Here is a 13,059-nt window from a genome sequence, read left to right on the forward strand (position 1 = left end):
GAGCTCAGTCAGCCCACCACCTCACTCTTCCTCCTGATGACACCAGCCCAACCTCTGCTGGACCCCTTCATTTACTGTGTGTTTTCAGCTTAATTTTGCTAGCTTTCCATGGAACATAATTATTAATGTATTAATAGAACATTATTATTAATGTATTAATGGAACATTATTATTAATATTAAGAAGGAACCAAATCATTAACACTTCCCTGGATTTTCCACTTGGAATTACGGGAGTTTTGCTTAACCGGTTGTCGGATCACGACGTAAATTTACGGACCGTGTTATAGTGGGTATTTACTACTCGATCGACTTGGGGTTTGTATGAATATGTTTGCCATTAAATTTTCGTTTTCTCTAATAGGCACAGTGCCTATTTGAGAAAACGGCAATGTATTGTAACTTAGAGGAGAGACTATTGAGTTGGTGACACAACGAGGGTAATCGCCCACTCCACACACTCTTGTGTTGGCCACGATCATGATTCTACATTTATATGCATATGTCTGTGTAGAGAATTTTATTCCGAACACTATACAAACAAACAAAACGGTGTGAAACAAGTATAAACTTGAAAAAACATGAGCAAAGTAAAAACTTTTTACGCTCACGGGTACAAACACGCGTAAGATTTTATTCGTCACAAATTTATTTGACGCTCTGTTGGCCAATTCTACCCATGTTCTTATAGAACTTTCTATTGTTATATATAAAACTTTCTATTGCGAACACATTGCTATAAAAATGAAATACGTAGCTCGAGAAATAATGTCAGGACAGTGAAATAAGTATAAACTTTCAAAGCACTGCATCACAACAGTGTCGTCGCTGCTGAAATCACAGCTAACGCTTCGCCCAGTTCCCACACTCGTGCGGAACATAATTAGACATTGATAGGCATATGTCTGGGTGGGGAATTTTATTGCGAGTTCAGTGATATCAAAATAAGCGCTGTAGGATGACTGCGAGGCTGGCAACAAACGAAAGAGTATGAACATTCACTTCCTGTTTGGGTGTCACGGCGAGTCATCTTCGTGTTTATTTACTTCGTGGTGGGATAGCAAAAGCTTTGGTGACATTTTATGCATATGATCTTATAGAGAATTTTATTGCCAACGCATTGATACCAAAATGAAAAACATAGCTCGAGAATTGATGTTAGGAGCGTGAAAAGATTATACACTTTTCTGTGGGGAGCCCCTACGGCTCCCTGGAGCTTATCGGGCTAATGTGTGTTATGTTAGACCGGGACATTAGCTAAGGAGTTCAGACCTACCAGGGACCAGCGCCAGAACCTGGCCCCTTCAGAGAGGTTTCAGGGAGCAATGGCCCTGGAAAACCCCATATGGTTGGGGGTTTTCCTTATCTGCCATCGACCGGGGTTAGGCACCCAGAAAGGTAGGCGTAACAAAACAAACCCCACATGGTAAGAAACTACAACAAAAACCGAACAGAGAGGTAGAAAACTCCCTACAATCCTAAGGAAACAAGCAAACAAGCAAACATCACACTTTACTGCCGCGCCGATCGTCCGCGCAGCCCTCCCCACCCCGGGAGGGGGAGGGGGGAGCCCCGGACCTACCGCGCCGGCTGCCAAGCTTCAGTTCGTTCGCTAATGTCAACCGGGATTGACGCTTCTCTGGCCTCAGTTTCCTAGGCGGTGTTTGCCTTGTGTGGCGTTCACTGCCGTGTGTTGTGGTGTGCGGTGGCCAGGAGTACTTCATCAGTGCCGGGGCTGCATGTGCTTAGTGGCTGACTTCCCTAAGCGCCCTGTGAGTACTGCCCTTGCATTACAGGGTTATCTTCCCTGGGGCGTTCGGGAACCATTCCCGTAGAGGTTCTTGCTGCTCGGCATTTGCCTCGCCCTTGGGGCCAGCTGGGGCTTGGGGCCCTTGTTTGGCCCTGGGTAGGGATTGGTATTGTGCTGGTTAGGGCGTCAAGGTGTTGCGCAGCCTGCCACCTAAGCGGCGGCCGGTTTCTGTTGCCTCTGGAGACGGTGTACTTTTGCGGGGTTTTTCTTTTGTTTTTCATTTTCTTGCCTGGTGGGGGTCTGCCTAAGGTGGTTATAGTTCCACTGGTAGTGTTTGGCGGCCCTCTGCTAGGCCCCCGTGCTTGTACACGTCTCAGGGGTTTTCAGTGCTATAATCTACCCTCTTGTTATGTTTGGGTTTCTTAACCGGTTAGCAACACCTTGCCCGGGCTTCCCGTAGTTGTTACCCTACGGGCCCTGGAAACCCCTGTCTGGGCTCGGGGGACCATTGAATGTGTCTTCCGGGTTCCAACCCGTCTTGAACGGGATCGTTGGTTGCTGTTCCCTTGTCTCCGGGTGACAGTCGCCATTTTTACCTCCGTCATGCTGCCTGTTGGGTCACTGACACCTTGACCCGGAGTCTTGCGAGTGATTCTCTGCTTGTTCTCCTGTACTCTCCTGATGTTATTACTGTTCAGAGTACAGGCGGCATCCGTGTTGCAAGCTAGGTTAGGTTGCTGCAACATGCTAGGTTGGTTTCCCACTCGAATGCCCGTGGCCGCCCCGTTTGGTTAGGTGCTGCTCGCCCCTTTCTCTCCATGTTCCCGGCTCCGGACCGTCTGCGGGTTTCGGGGTCGGGGCGGGGTTCAGTTGCGGCAGAGACTCGGGCGGTTTTCGGGGGATGCCCCGTTCGGGTTGGGGACGGAGGTTTGAGCCTGTGCCTCCTGCCAAGGCTTCTGGGTCTTACCAGCGGCCCTTTCTTGTTGCCTTTCCCATGGGCTCTTGCTTTTCTTTAAGGGCGGAGGGCTTGGAGGACGGCTCTGCCCCGGGGCCTCTGTTGTTGGTTCCCGGGGCTGTGGGGGTTGCCTGCTAGCAGTTCTGGGGCGGTTTTGCCCCTTCAGGGGTTTTTCTGCTGTTGGGCGTCATTTTTCGCCCTTCCAGTCTGCTAGCTTCCCACATTTGCTGGCGTGTTTTTGTGTATTAAGCGTCAGTCACAGCCCCTGCTGGCGGCCATTTTCGTCTGCCGGTTTCACGGCATGGCCACCATGGCGGCGTTGCGGTTTGTTTACATGCGGCTCGGTGTGCGAGCGAGCGTCTCTGGTGAGTTTTCAAAAAATTTGCAGGGTTTTTGTTCTCCTGTTGTCGTTTCTTTGTTTTTCTGGTGTTTTCTTGCCGTTGCCTGTTCCTCTGGGAACGTTTGGGTGTTGATTTTGGGTCTGAGCCTCTGGGTTTAGGCTCAGTGCCCCTGGCTGGTATGCTTGCTCCCACACCTTGCCCCTCGGTTTTCGGTCTGTTGGGACCGTTTTCCCAGGGCGTTCTGCTGGGGTCTGTGCTTTGCCTTTTAGTGGTGTTCTCCGCCGGCAAATGTGGTGGTTTGGGCTCCCCCTGGTTCGATTCTGGGTTCCTTTGGGTTCCTTGGTTTCGTTCTGGAGGTTTCTTCTTCTTGGGCCCCCTTTTGTGGGTTCAGGGGACTTTGTTTCCTCGTGTGACCCGGTTCTGCCTTTTGGGGTTCCGGGGTCTTCCTGGCTTGCAGACTGAGCTTTTTGGGTCTTGGCACATGTTGTGGTTGTAATTACCTAAGTAATTACCTAAGTGTAGTTACAGGATGAGAGCTACGCTCGTGGTGTCCCGTCTTCCCAGCACTCTTTGTCATATAACGCTTTGAAATTACTGACGGTCTTGGCCTCCACCACCTGTGCTGGGACTTTGTGGTTTTGCTGTCGAGGTGGGCCTTTTGATGCAGTTTTGTGCCTTCTTTGCCTGGCCGGCGTAGTGCTCTTTGCCACTAGTCGGCGGCTTGTGCTTTTACAATATATGTCCTCACCTAGTTGTGCTTGTGGGGGTTGAGCTCTGGCTCCTTGGTCCTGCCTCTCAACCGTCCGTCAACAGGTGTATCGGTTCCTGTGCCTCTTGGGCTCTGTCATGTCTACATGTGACATTGTATGGGGGTCAGCCTCGTTACTTGTGTGAGGAGTCGCCACATTACTTCTTAGTGCTTTCCCGTTCCCATTCTGACACTCAAAAAAAAAAAAAAAAAAAAAAAAAAACTAATTCTATCTGTGGCTCTTTTGGGTACTCAGTTTCCACCTGTGTCCCCTAGTGCGTGTGCCCCTTGTGTTACATAGCCTGTCCTTCTCAACCCTGTCGATTCCCTTGGGTATCTTGTATGTGGTGATCAGGTCTCCCCTCACTTCCTCTTCCAGCGAAGTGTGGTTTCATTCCCGTAGTCTCTCCTCATGACTTCGGTAGTGTACTTTTTCTTTCTGAAGGGGTTCTGTTCCCTTCTCTGTTGACTGGGCGCTGGGGGAGCAGCTTGCTCTGTTGCCTCTCGCTTGGTCCCGCTGTTGGTGGGCGCTTTGGGTTGTCTTCCGGCCTCTGCTGGCGTCGGAGGACGGCTTCTCCCCCTTGGGGGGGGTTCAGAGCTGGCGGGGTGGGCTTCTTCCCTGCGCTTCGTCATTTCCTCTTCGTGGGTGCGTGGGGCGTGGTCGATCCGCCCCATCCTTCTGGGCTTCCCGTCTGCTCTTTGCAGTCATGAGCTTTTCCCGTCTGCTCTTTGCAGTCATGAGCTTTTCCAGTCTGCAGTTCTTCTGGACTACTTCCGTCTGCGCCCAGGATCCTCTGCCCTGCTCGGAGGACTGTTGTCTCCTGTTCGGATTCTGTTAGGGCCGGGTGCATGGATGGTGTACCTGGACCTCCAGGTCACTTCTTGGCACGTTCCTCTCCAGTTTTTCTGGGGCTAGCACGGTTGGTAATTACCTATTTGTACTTACCTAAGTGTAGTTACAGGATGAGAGCTACTCTCGTGGTGTCCCGTCTTCCCAGCACTCTTTGTCATATAATGCTTTGATTATAATTGTCATAGTCATATAATGATTGTCATATGTCATATGTCTTCATATGATTATCATACAATGCTTTGGTGGTGGGGCTTCAGGTTTGCTGTTTTTATTGCATTCCCTATTTTGTGAAGGGCACTTTGTATACTCTTTGCATCTTTACCGGATCTTAGTGCCCTGTCTGCGTCTGAGATTCGGTGTCTGGCCTACCTCGACGACTGGCTGGAGTGGGCTCCCAGTCAGTCCGCTTGTCTGCTCGCCAGGGGATGGTTCTTTCCAGATCGCTGGGTTTGGTTTCCTGGTGATCTGGAGGTTTTACCTTCTGTTTCCGTCCCGGGTTCGGACCTGGGCCTTGTTTCAGGCTCTTGGGCCCCTCATTGTCTTCCCTCCAGAAGTGTTACTGTGGCTGTGGTCCCGCCTTTGGCTGTTCAGGAGGGGGTCCCGGGTTGCTCAGCGGTTGCTTGGGCGGTTGTGCGGGAGTTTGCACTTCGGCGTGCTTGTCTGCCCGCGGAGTCGGGTTTGGCTCCGGCGTCGGTTGGTTCCTACGGAGACTCCACTTCCGCCTCTTGCATTCCTTGGGTTCCTCTGGGGATCTGGTGTTGGTGCTGCGTCACCAGCTTCCTCTTTGGGGTTTTCGGGGTTCCGTGCCTTGGCACCAACCCCGAGCCTTCGTTCGATGTGTTCACGGACGGGTCGTCTCTCGGCTGGGGCTTTGTGACCAGTGCTCACCAGGTCGGCCGAGGTTGATGGAGTCTGTCTGTCCGTCGGGCTCACAGCCCGGTTCAGGTGTTCATGGCTGTCTGGTTTGCGCTTCGGAGGGTTTGGGTCACTAGGTACTCTACCATTCAGCTCTGTTTGGACTGTTCTCTGGTGGTTCTTGCCGGAACCACAGGGGGTTTGGTTAACCGTGTGGTTCGTGTCCGGGGTGTGTCCTGCGTCGTGGTGGACAGCTGTCTCGGTTCATTCCTCTTCGTGGGTTGGCCAGTCGTCGCCAATTCGTTTTGTTGGCTCTGTTGGGCTTATGGACTCCTGGCCATGGACGTCTTCGGGTCGGCGTGGTCTAGGCGTCGCCCGTTTTGTGGTGCCCTTCCCACCTGCGAGGACTTCACGGTGGAGGCTTTCGGCAGGCCTGGTCGAGGTGGGGGTACCTGTACCTCTTCTCCCGGTCCAGCTGTTGCTTCGGGTTCTGGCTCAGTTGCAGCCCATTCCCACGAGAACAGTCCTTATGGTTCCACTGTGGCCGGCCCGGCCTTCTTTTCAGACGCTGCTTGATAGGTGTCCGTACCCGGGGCGTTTTTCCTGAGGCTTCGCCTCTTTCAGCAGGCCGAATCGGTCCTGTCCGTGACTGGTTCGGCCTTCTCTTCGGCTCTTCGCGTCTGGTATTGACGCAGGTATCGCCATCTCTATGGTGTTCAGGTGGCTTTGTTGACGGTGTCCCACCTGCGAGCTTCGTCTTGGAGACTGTATGACGTTTATTACGTCTTCTCGCGTTTTGTTTCCCCTCCGGCCTGCTCATGAGTCGCCTGAGCCATCCTGGTCCTTGTTCAGGGTGCCTTCTTCTCTTCCCCTCAGTTTGTGGTAGCCCCTTCGGTTTCAGTTTCCTCCTCTTTGGTACTGGTGGTAGCTTTATTGGTGTGCAGCCTTTCTCTGTCCTGGCGACGGTCGAGACGGCTGCTTTCCGGAGGGGTTCTTGGGGTATTGGTACTTGTTTGGTTTGGCCGGGGGGTGCGTCCTGTGTTGTCCAGTTGTGCTTTTTGCTGTTGCCGGCGTACCGTGCCTGGGGATGCGCTGTGGTTGATCCGGTTCCTTCGTTCCCTGTTTTCAGGGCTCGGGTCTCCCGGGTCGTCCGCAGTGTTTTCCTTCTTACTGCGGTCTGTCTTTGCGCCCGTGCTGTTCAGACGTTTGCAGCAATTGCTGCTGTGTTGGTGACGTCTCGGGCTCATTTCGGGCGCAGGGAATTGTGGGTCGCACAGGTTTTTGGCCGCCCATCCATATGTGCGTCTGTTCTTGGGCGTTCTTGTTGCCTTGGGTCGCAGGTTTGCGACCGGTTGTCTTGGCTTTGCGTTGCAGAGTTTGTGGCGGCCGCCTCCCGGGTTAGCCCTTTCTTTTCCTTCCCTTTGGGTATGAAGCTCCAGGGAGCCGTAGGGGCTCCCCACAGAAAACCAGCGTTGAATGTAATGAAACGCCATTTTCTGGGTGAGCCCCGGAGGCTCCCTGGAAACCCTCCCTCCCACCGGTCGGCGGTTTTTTCGCGTTGGTTGAAGCTTAGCTTCCGAACTGGAGCTTGGCAGCCGGCGCGGTAGGTCCGGGGCTCCCCCCTCCCCCTCCCGGGGTGGGGAGGGCTGCGCGGACGATCGGCGCGGCAGTAAAGTGTGATGTTTGCTTGTTTGCTTGTTTCCTTGGGATTGTAGGGAGTTTTCTACCTCTCTGTTCGGTTTTTGTTGTAGTTTCTTACTATGTGGGGTTTGTTTTGTTACGCCTACCTTTCTGGGTGCCTAACCCCGGTCGATGGCAGATAAGGAAAACCCCCAACCATATGGGGTTTTCCAGGGCCATTGCTCCCTGAAACCTCTCTGAAGGGGCCAGGTTCTGGCGCTGGTCCCTGGTAGGTCTGAACTCCTTAGCTAATGTCCCGGTCTAACATAACACACATTAGCCCGATAAGCTCCAGGGAGCCTCCGGGGCTCACCCAGAAAATGGCGTTTCATTACATTCAAAGCTGGTTTTCTGTGGGGAGCCCCGTCGGCTCCCCGGAGCTATCCCAGGCTGATATGCTAATGTCAGACTTTGGCATCAGTCATGTGTATGGAGTTCTTAGGCCTACCGGGAACCACGGCCAGAACCGGGCCCCCTCAGAGGCAAGGGGAGCAATGGCCTATAGAAGCCCCCGTGTAGTTGGAAGCATTCTATGTCTGCCATCGACCGGAACAGGCACCCAGAAAGGTAAGCGCCCCAAAACAAACCCCTATTCTGGTTAAAATTGCTACCTAATACCGAACTAGTGGATAGAACTCCCCAACCGAAAACAAGCAAATTAGTGTGACGTCACACACTGCCGCGCCGCTGTCTGCGCAGCTCCCCCCTCCCCGGGAGGGGGAAGGGGGAGCCCCAGACCCCCCGCGCCGGCTACCCACACCTCAGTTCTTGAGGCTGGATGTCAAAAACGCGAAAAACCGCCGACCGGAGGGAGGGAGGGATGCCGGGGAGCCTCCGGGACTCACCCAGAAAATGGCGTTTCATTACATTCAACGCTGGTTTTTTGTGTTTATGCTTGAGCGCCCAGAACGCCGCGCGCACAAGGCGCTTTTTTTTTTCACGAGTGCCGCGTGCACTAAAGTATTAACAACAAACTCAACAAAAATCACATCATCCTAGGAGGTGACTTCAACAATGACCTTTGTCAACAAAATAGTCCCCATTTTGAATACTTCCTCAACAGCATGAACTCCTGTATGCTAATCCCCACAATCACTAACCCCACATGAATTACTCAAACATCTGCTACAACCCTGGACCACACATGGACTTGGAAGGGACAGCCCCCCTTGTCTTTGGTATAATCACTGACAGAATTACAAATCACTACCCTACCTCCCTCTTGGCAAACATGGACATAAAACCCTCAGATACCAAGAAACTAAGATGTTAAGAATTCTTAATAATTTATGTAACCTATATTAACACAACACTAAAATTAACACTTAAAATTACTGTACAGTTCATTAAGCAAAGTTAGTTTTGACTACAAGCTGCTGAAGCCTCACTGGTTGAAGGCATTTGGGTTGCCTGTGAGGTCTCACTTGTTGAAGGCGCTTGCTTGCGCCTCACTTGTTGAAGGCTCTTGCTTGCGCCTCCCTTGTTGAAGGCTCTTGGCTTGCCTGTGATGCCTCACTTGTTGAAGGCGCTTGGCTTGCCTGTGAAGCCTCACTTGTTGAAGGCGCTTGGCTTGCCTGTGACGCCTCACTTGTTGAAGGCGCTTGGCTTGCCTGTGAAGCCTCACTTGTTGAAGGCGCTTACTTGCGCCTCACTTGTTGAAGGCGCTGGCTTGTGCCTCACTTGTTGAAGGCGCTTCCTTGCGCCTCACTTGTTGAAGGCGCTTGTTTGCACCTCACTTGTTGAAGGCATTTCGCTTGCCTGTGACGCCTCACTGGTTGAGGTGTATAGCACATAACTTGTCTTTAATTGTTAGGACAACCTTCTTCCTCTTAACACCTCCAGAACGATTGATGCTGCTACCAGACATAGTCTTGGCCAAAAATGTTCAAAGTTACTATGAAAATAAAAAACTTATTTAAAAAAATATTTCACTAATGGCACGACACAGTGTTATAACACAAGAGACGGGAGCACATGCGTTGACCAGTGACGGGTCCACTTGGGGCAGCTATAGCACGTTACGTAGGCCGCCAGGAGGAAAACTCACAATATTTTTTAACCCTTAAAGTGCGCATCACTTCATATGAAGTGTAAATCGTTTTACCAGTCAACTGCGCTTCACTTCATATGAAGTGTATGGGTACCGCGCACGATTTGAATGGCCCGCGGTGTAGCTGGGGGTCCCATACGCTGCCCAGGGGCTCTAGTAAACAGCGGCCATTTTGAAAAAAAATCCAGCTCACGCTCCGATGGCATGGGAGGCCTCAGTTTAGCGAGAGTCACCATGGCGAGCGCACGGTCAAACGCCTCACGAGCACGCATCACTCAGTCCCTCACCCCAGAGCAAATAGCCCACGAATTATTCTCTGAAGGTGAAGAAAGTGTGTTTGACGATTCAGACAACGATGAGGATTATACACAGTTGTCGGGAGATAGTAGCAGCAGCAGTGAAAGTGAGAATGACCGCCATGCCATGGCGAGGCCTATACGCTCTCCCATGCCTCCTCGCCCATTTTCTACCCCAATTCTACCACGACCTCACAGTTCCTGTGGATATTTTCTGTTTGAGGGTGACGAGTCAGAGGGAGGTGACTCCTTTTCTGGGTTTAGTGACTCAGATCAAAGTTTTATTGAGCCTGTGGCTGGTACCAGTGGTGTAACTGGGCGAGAAATTGTCGCGTCAGCAGCATCTCGCCCAGCCAAGCGCCCAGCCATTTTCACGACTGCAGCGTTGGAAAAATACCACAGTGGCGGAAATGTATGTGTTTTTGGCACTCTGTTTGTTGATGAAGCACTGTCACAAACATGCAATAAATGACTATTGGAGCAAGGACAAGACAATACCAACACCTTTATTCGGGAAATATATGTCACGAGACAGGTTTCAGATACTCCTCAGGTGTCTACATTTTGGAAGTGTTCAGGACCGAACACCTGATGATAGACTGTGGCGAGTGAGGCACTACATGAACGATGTTATTGGAAAATTCAGAGATTTTTACGTACCAGCACAGAAGCTGGTGGTTGATGAATCTCTCATACTTTTCAAGGGACGTGTTCCATTCAAACAGTACATTCCCTCAAAACGAAACCGATTTGGCCTGAAATTTTTTGTTCTTTGTGATTGTGAGACAGGATACGTGTTACACATGATTCTGTACTCGGCTAGTGATGTAGACATTCCCGGTAACGACGAACATGGATTCTCGGGGAGTGTAGTGAAGACCATCATGGCTCCGTGGATGAACAAGGGACACATTTTATACACAGATAATTACTATACAAGTCCCTTGCTAGCTCGGTTCTTGCTAGAAAATAGAACCGGATTGGTTGGTACAGTAAAGCCACAACGAAGGGAAATGCCTGTGTTTGACAACGACATTGCAGTTGGTGAGTGTCAGAGAAGGAAAAGTGATAACATTCTGTCAGTTCGGTGGAAAGACAAAAGAGAGGTGAACTTGTTGACAACAATTCATGATGGAACAATGGTGAACAGTGGGAAAGTGAGCCATAAAACAAACGCACCACTATATAAGCCAGACTGTGTTTTAGACTATAATATCAACATGCGGTTGATTGATAACTCAGACATGATGATTGGCACTGCAGAGTGTGTGCGGAAGACATGTAGGTGGACGAAAAAAGTGTTCTTCCATCTTGTGGACATGAGCATGCTGAACTGTTTCAACATGTACCTTGTGAGAACTGGACGTAAGCCCACTTTCCGTGACTTTGTATTTGATGCTGCAATACAGTTATTAGGAAAGTTTGCAAAAGATGTCCCAGGTATTCAGCAGCCCATCATAAACCCACTGTTGCAGCATGCTGGTACTCCACACCTCGCTCACACTGAAGGATTCCTAGCACACAAACTTAAGTATTTGCCACCTGGTGTGAAGCGTGCAATAGCCCAACGTGATTGCTTGGTGTGTAAAACAACGACACGTAGAGACAAGAAACGGAAGCTTGTGCAAACATGGTGTGAAACGTGTGGTATCCCATTATGTGCTGTCGACTGCTTCAATGACTACCACAGTCTAGAAATCTTCTAAGTGTGCTTCAAAGTGTGTATAGCGTGTGCGAGTGTGTAAATATGTAAACATATAAGCAGAACATATAATATAATAGACTGTAATGACATATTATATTGCCGTAATTGAAAACATTTGTGTGCGCCTGTGTATACTCAAATATGCAACAATTATTGATACAAAATATGTTCAAACAGTATTTGAAACACAATTAGTGAAAAAAAATTAGATAAAATGCGCTTAGACATTGTAAATAAATAGCGCGAAAATATATTTGTGGCAACTCTGGCTGTTTGAGGACCGCGCGCAACATCTCCCGGGCGTGTACTGCATGAGCGACCATGCAGATTGTGGCGTCATCGCAGAGCTTCTCGGCTCTATTGCAACAAAAGTAAGTACAATAGAATTTTTTTTTTATTTTTCCCGTGATCAGTGAACAGAACTTAACAGATTAGCAAAAAAAAAAAATTTTTTTTTTTTTTCAAAATGACATGCGCCTGTGTGGATAAGCAGGATATTAGACCCCGAGCATGTTAAGGGTTAAGGAAACTTCATCCTGTGCACATTGTTTTTAGGAAACTTATATATTTGTTATTACATAATTACTAGTATTTCTTTTGTTTTTGGCTATGATGAATTGTTCTAAAATTAATGGTATTTCCTGTACCCAGGTGGTCACTCCCGATGCTCCCCTCCCACCCTCCCGACACCACCCACCAACCCCACCCCCTCCTCCACCATGCGCCTCGAGCCAGCCAGCCACAGCCAGACGGGATTAATATGGTACGGCCTGCCCCATGGCTTTCATATCCAGACAATTCAATGATTATCTGGCTGACTGTCCGGATAGTGTAACATCAGCAGAAAGTTAACCGACTCCGATTTTTTATCCGGCTAAACCAGCTTTTATCCAGCTCCCATGGCCATTTTGGCCAGATATTAAGATAACTTTATCCGGTCACGATTTTGACCATATAAGGGTGTTTTCCGGATGTTCGAATCCTGGATAATTTTGAGGGTTTACAGTAATATACACACAGAAAATACTGGAGGGCCAGGTCCCAAATCTACACAGTAAAATAACAACGTACTGTAGTGAACAATATGGAAGAAAGTGCAGAATAGAACCAGTGAAGAGCAGAGGTGCAATGGGCATAATCAGAGAACACTGTATAAACATCAGAGGTCCGTGGTTGTTCAATGTCCTCCCAGCAACTATAAGAAATATTACCGGAACAACCATGGACACTGAGTTTCAAGAGGAAACTAGATTGTTTTCTAAAAAAAAGTGCCAGACCAACCGGGCTGTGGTGAGTATGTGGGCCTGTGGGCCGCTCCAAGCAACAGTCTAGTGGACCAAGCTCTCACAAGTCATATATATTCATATGGGAGTAGAACTCCCAGAATCCCATCAAGCAGGTATCAAGCAGGTATTAAAGGGCTATTATTTCCAGCATCTATACCCTCCTATTGAAAACTCAGGCTGGATGGGCAGGCCATGTTGTCAGAATGCCTGACAGCTGCTGTATGGAGAATTAAGTCAGGGCATGTCCTCAGTTGGGGGGCAGAAGAAACGATTCAAGGACTGCTTCAATGTGACCCTCAAAGACTTGGACATCGACTCCAATACATGAGTCACTTACTCAGGACTGCCCAACTTAGCGAAGGAATGTCACCAGGGGCCTGTGTGGCAGAGAATAGACAGACTGCAGAGGTCTAGAGGAAATGTGCCATGCATAATGCTAGAGCAACCTCCACCACTACAGCAGCAGCCTACTCATGTACCGGTATGTCCCATGTGTTGGCGAGCCTTCTGGATCCAGATTGATCTTATCGTCCATCTTGTG

At 49.9% G+C, this 13,059-nt stretch overlaps 1 protein-coding gene across 4 annotated transcripts in view; it reads left to right on the forward strand.

Annotated features, from left to right (window-relative positions):
• The window catches only part of LanB2 (laminin subunit gamma-1), a 529,033-nt gene that overhangs the window by 451,096 nt on the left and 64,878 nt on the right, over positions 1-13,059 (forward strand). The window lies entirely within an intron of this gene.

This window comes from Procambarus clarkii, chromosome 6, assembly GCF_040958095.1.
Source record: "Procambarus clarkii isolate CNS0578487 chromosome 6, FALCON_Pclarkii_2.0, whole genome shotgun sequence".
Taxonomy (NCBI): domain Eukaryota; kingdom Metazoa; phylum Arthropoda; class Malacostraca; order Decapoda; family Cambaridae; genus Procambarus; species Procambarus clarkii.